The 6,031-nt window shown below is 46.2% G+C and overlaps 1 protein-coding gene across 3 annotated transcripts in view; it reads right to left on the reverse strand.

Moving 5' to 3' along the window:
* The window catches only part of Hbegf (heparin binding EGF like growth factor), an 18,077-nt gene extending 16,507 nt beyond the window's left edge, over positions 1–1,570 (reverse strand). For all 3 annotated transcript variants that reach the window (XM_029471715.1, XM_029471716.1, XM_029471711.1), the window contains exon 1: positions 1,285–1,570. The gene's annotated coding sequence lies outside the window, so the exon portion shown is untranslated. The remainder of the gene's footprint in view (positions 1–1,284) is intronic.
* Positions 1,571–6,031: the final 4,461 nt, after the last annotated feature.

The raw sequence follows: 6,031 nt of genomic DNA on the forward strand, positions 1-6,031 counted from the left end.
AACATAGAGTATGATCATGTGTATAACATAGAGTATGATCATGTGTAAAACATAGAGTATGATCATGTGTATAACATAGAGTATGATACCTGACATACAGTAGGTGGTTAATGACAGCTGTTACTATGAACAAATTCATTTCCTCCTTTTCTTCCTCCTTTTTTCTTCCCGAAGGAAGGATTTGATACATACCCATGCACTCAGCATATCCCGTACCTTGCCTTGCTTCAAGCCCTAGATTGCTCATTTGAAACGGTGAAGAAAGCTTAAAACAGTTGTGCTGTTTATGGCTAGGGAGGCCTTTTATACTTTTTTTTTTAAACTTTTTCTTGTCATGCTGCTATCAAAAAGGTTTGCTGTGACTATTGAGAGTAGCTAATCTGAAAAATACGACTTTATCCTAGATCAGCCTTCCCCAGAGATGGAGTTCCAGAGATGGCCATGCATAGTAACGGGGCAGTAAATCTACAGGTTTGGAAACCTCAACCCAAGAACAGCCATTCTGGCTCAGAGCTCATCCAGAAACTTGTGCACAGAAGTTTTGGAAGTGCATGCTAAGTAGCCCTGGGGCTCTGCAGGATGGGGGACAGTGATTCCAGAGGGCACCTCTTCTAGGGGATGCTTTAGCAACCAAGAGGTTGGAGTCACACAAAGTCAAGGTCGGGCTGAAGGGTCATGGGTCCCTATTGGCATGGGTTCTTCTATCCTGTCGGAATCAGCTGGTCAAGCAATCTTAGAATGTTTAGAATTTTGTAATGTTGGATTCTGGCCTGTTTTTGGGGTCCCCTGAACCTCTTTATGCTAGCCTGAGGTATTTGGTAGTGAATACTCTATACACACATGAGCACGGACATGTCTGGCGTCTGACTGGGACCAGGATTTGGATCGTCTAACTAGGAACAGAGGTGGTAGGGAGAAGCTTTGGTAGAAATGTCCAGAAATCTACAACTCTCAGCCAAGAAAGGACTTTTTTTCCCCCTGAAACAGGGTTTCTCGGTATAGCTCTGGCTGTCCTGGAACTCACTCTGTAGACCAGGCTGAGCCTCCAACTCAGAAATCCACCTGCCTCTGCCTCCCAAGTGCTGGGATTAAAGGCGTGTGCCACCACCACCCCAGCAAGAAAGGACATGTACAATATATCCCATTCCCTCTGGTTTGTTTCTATTTCCAACAGCATTTTGTGACCTTATCCGTCAGCCATTCCCTGACACAGATGGCTTTCTGCTAGCAGGAAGGGAGCAAAGGATTCCTCCTCCTTCGAACAACCCATCCCCCTCTCCAAACCTTAGATTCCTCAGGTAGAAATATCGAGGGGTTCAAACAACCACGCCACATCCAGACATTGCCCACGGAGGTCCATCATGGTGGTTTTCTGTCAGGTGCTTCCAAAGGCTTGCTGAGACATTCTCTGGAGTGGCCAATCTCCAGGCACGATAGCTTTCATCTGTAACTCAGCCTCTTTGCTTGTAAGTAGTGATGGTAATAATCTGCTTACTGTGTTCTTGGGACAATGCAAGGAGAGAGTTTCTGGAGTGCTGCTTAGGAAAGCTCAGAGCTTCGTGTGAATAAGTCAATACTCTTGTTCATTTTTCCAATGCTTAACCTTGGAATGCAGTCATACCGTACTCTGTGCCGGAAATGTGCATGTTCAGTTCCTCATTGGTATGCAGTTACAGGGCAGCAATTTAACAGTTTAACAGCCATTTACAGCGCCAGCTGGTCTAAGACAATGGTTTAGGAAGGAAGAGATGCTGCCCTCTACAGGACACTCTAGGAATTTCAGGGAGAGGTTTTTTTTGTTTTTTGTTTTTTGTTTTAAAGAATCTGTGAAAAAATGAGGGTCAGGTTTACTCAGCCATGGTAGAGTGATGCACATCTATACTGTAATCTCAGCACATGGAAGGAGGAGGCAGACAGATCTCTGTTGAGTTCAAAGCCATCTTGGTCTTTACAGTGAATTCCAGTCCAGGCAAGGGTACATAGTGAGACTCTGTCTAAACGAACAAACAAATAAACAAAAAGTGGGAGACCTCAGCCCTAAACGGAATGTCTAGAGCATATTTTCCACTCAAGACTCAGGGTCTTATGCAGAAGAGGGAACCAGAAAGATTTGTAAGGGCCAGGAGTGATAAATGACTTCAAGGCAACAATGTTTTCTAGACATAACAGGACAGATACATATATGAACTCAATAATTGTGACAGGACACATAAAACCCGTGTAATCTTTTTTTTCGTTTTGTTTTTGTTTTTCGAGACAGGGTTTCTCTGCATAGCCCTGGCTGTCCTGGAACTCACTTTGTAGACCAGGCTGGCCTCGAACTCAGAAATCCGCCTGCCTCTGCCTCCCGAGTGCTGGGTCTAAAGGCGTGCACCACCACTCCGTGTAATCTCAAATCAGACAAGATCCCAGCATAGAGGAGAGGAGGTGGACCCCAAGTCCCAGCCGTAGGTGAGGAGTCAGCGGTGTTTGATGAGATCTGGGGAAGGGAATGTCTGTTTTCTGTAATGCTGTGATGCATGGCAGATTCAGGGCAGACCCCAAGCCCAGAGTGATTAATCAGCCAATACAAATGGACTTGTTCAAAAAGAGAGAGACGGAACAAGAAAGCTGGGTAGGTAGAGCCACTAAGGAGGATCTGGGAGGGGTTGAGGGAGAGGAGAGGGGGTAAATACGGGAAAAAGACATTGTATGGAAATTCTCAAAGAATGAAAAATTAAAAAAAAAAAACCACCACCCCAACAAACAAACAAGAACAGAACAAAAAGAAGAGGCTGGAGAGATGGCTCCATGGTTAAGGGCACTAGCTGTTCTTCCTAAGAACCTGGGTTCAATTTCCCGCAACCACGTGGCAGCTCACAACTGTCTATAATTCTCATACCAGAGAATTTAGTATCATCTTCTGACCTACAAGGACACTGCATGAACATAACACCCCCCCACACACACACACACACAAAATATCTAAAATAGAAAACAACTACATTGCTGTGCATTTTGTTCTTTTAAACTTCCAGCTGGATTCTTCCTTGACAAAAGCCTGACTACTTGATCTTAAATGCATTTCTAACTTATACAGAATACAAAGAGCCTTTCCGTGAGCTTTTCCAGGAAGGAAGTTAGAATGGAATGTTCATTTTGGTGGTATTTGCATTAGTCGGTATTTATAGCTGTCACATTCCTTAATAAGCCCATGTAGATGTGCGCAATGCCATTTCTAGAATAGTCTTGACTGAAAGATTTACACATTGAAATGATTTTGGTTTTGAGATGAGGGGTGTCTTGCTATTATGTCCAGGCTGACCTTGAACTCCTGGCCTCAAGCATTCCTTTTGCCTCTATCTCTGGGTAGCTGGAACTAAAGATGCTCCAGTGTACCTGCCTCCAGGTGTTGATTTTGTTTTAAGACTAAGTGTACAGGTAGGGTATTATCTTTGGGCTTCATTTCCAAGATAGCAAAGAGTGTTAACAGGAGCTGGTGAGATGGCTCAACAGTTAAGAGCACTGACTGCTCTTCCGGAGGTCACGAATTCAAGTCCCAGCAACCACATGGGGGCTCACAACCATCCATATCAAGAAACAAATAAAAACCTATGGCCCAGAGCGAGCGGGGGCTGAAGCAAGAGGGAGAAGGGAAAGGGGAAAAAGAGTTTTTTTGTTTTTTTGGTTTGGTTTGGTTTTTTGAGACAGGGTTTCTCTGTATAGCCCTGGCTGTCCTGGAACTCACTTTGTAGACCAGGCTGGCCTCAAACTCAGAAATCCGCCTGCCTNTCACTTTGTAGACCAGGCTGGCCTCAAACTCAGAAATCCGCCTGCCTCTGCCTCCCGAGTGCTGGGATTAAAGGTGTGCGCCACCACGCCGGGCAAACCTTTTTTCAAGACAGAGTTTCTCTGAAACAGACTGCTGGCTGTCCTGGAATTAGGTCTATAGAATAGGCTGGCCGTGAACTCACAGAAATCTTCCCCACTCTGCCTCTGCCTCCTGGGATTAAAGGCATGTGTCAGCCTGGCTTTTTTTTATTTTTTATTTTTATTTATTATTTTTATTTTTTGAGACAGGGTCTCATGAGCCTCCAAGGGTGATTTTGAAGTTCTAAATCTCCTGCTACCAAGTGCTGGGATTGCAGGCATGCACCACCAAATCCAGTTTATTCAGCCGTAAGGATTGAAAACAAGGCTTCACACATGCTAGGGCAAGGACGAAGACGACGACGACAACGACGACACAACAACAACGACGTCGCGCCCCCTCCCCCTCTATGACAGTCTTTCATATCTTACTTCAGGAAGATATCTATCTTGCTTTGTTTCCCGGAAGGAAAGCTGAGATCCAGAGGCAAGGCCCTTCATTGAGCACCAGAGAAAGAAGGCACCAGAGTGAGAACCAGGTCTTTGAACTCCTTATACAGGGTGTGCCTTTCCCCAGGCAGCGTCTAGGAGACCAAAGGCTGCCCTGGGTTCCCAGGCAGCTCCTTCACCAACCTGCCATGCTCTGAGCACCCAGGCTCAGAGGTTGAAATGAGGTCTGGTATGGTGGCTTCAGTGATTTTAAGGTACTCTTGGAACGGTGCCACAGAGACGGTGAAGGACAGACCTTCCGAACTTTGGTAGAAGTTACGGAGGGGAGTATGTATGTGTGTCTGGGGTTATTCATGCCAAACTTGTGATTCTATCCCTTCAAGTTTTCTTTTTTTTTTCTTTTTTTTTTTTTTTTGGTTTTTCGAGACAGGAGACAGGGTTTCTCTGTGTAGCCCTGGCTGTCCTGGAACTCACTTTGTAGACCAGGCTGGCCTCGAACTCAGAAATCCGCCTGCCTCTGCCTCCCAAGTGCTGGGATTAAAGGCGTGCGCCCTTCAAGTTTTCTTGAGTCATTTGCCCCCTATGGTTCGGACACATTCTTGAAAGAATGGTCATAGGGATTCAGCCCTTAGGTCAGTTTCTGCTCCTCTGGGGACTGAAACCACCTCTGCCCTACACACAGGTAACATAGTGACTCCTCCCTCTGCCTTGGACCAACCTTCTAAACCCAAAGGAAGTGTGGAGGACACACCTGAATCCAGGTTCCTCTAAGGGGTTTAATTCTTATTCAGATGAACCCGATTGTCCTTTCCTTTCCTGTCCTTAGATGCTCCTCCGCTTGTCATCCCTCGGGGCCAGTCTGCATTGGGCCAGACCTGGGCAGTTATTCAAACACTCCTCCCTGCCATCTTGCCTTTTCCTGAGCCCTGGCAGAAAAACAAAAACACAACCTCTTGGTCTTAGGGAGCGGCTCTAGCGATTCAGGCCGTGGGGAGCAGCGCCCTCGTGTGGCCACCAGAAGAAGCGCGGCTCTCGGCCCAACCCCTTCCTTTCTATGTGTTCATGGCTCAAGAATTTATTGAGAGCCACCGTGTGCCAGGCTGCTCAAGGCTCAGGGGCCAAGTCAAGTAAGATACCGCGTCAAAGGTTGTACAGCTGTGTGTAGTGATGCAGGCAATAAACCACAAACAAATAATAAATAAGGTTACTAGTAGTGATAATTACTAGGTAAAAACCAAAACAAAACAGAAATGTCATAGAATGAGCGCAGAGGAAAGGGTCCTTGAGGAAACCATATTTGAGATGAAACCTGGGTATGAGGATCCAGGTGTGTGAAAACCCAGGGAGAAAGTGTTCCTTGCAGAGAACAGCAAAGCCCCTCAGGCCTTTTTCATTATATAGAAGGGAGTTGGGAGCTAGAAAGAAGGTGGCGAAGGAAGGGTAGAGATGTGTTCAGAGGGTGGGCTGGTGCTGTCACCAGGAGCAAGAGATGCCAGCTAGGCAGTCTGAGGTATTCCCTAGATACTCAGGCCCTCTACTTAGGGAGAGGGTGTGCTGATGTCTTCCTCTTTCTTATCCATGGAATTTTGTCTTGGAGGAGGAGACCTTTTGTAGGTTTACAGCGGGAGAAGGGAGTGCCCTTACTTCTATGTAAGTCAGAAGGGGTTGGACTCGAGGCATAGTCCATTAGTGTGTGTGTGTGTGTGTGTGTGTGTGTGTGTGTGTGTGTGTG

This window comes from Mus caroli, chromosome 18 (genome assembly GCF_900094665.2).
Source record: "Mus caroli chromosome 18, CAROLI_EIJ_v1.1, whole genome shotgun sequence".
Lineage (NCBI taxonomy): Eukaryota > Metazoa > Chordata > Mammalia > Rodentia > Muridae > Mus > Mus caroli.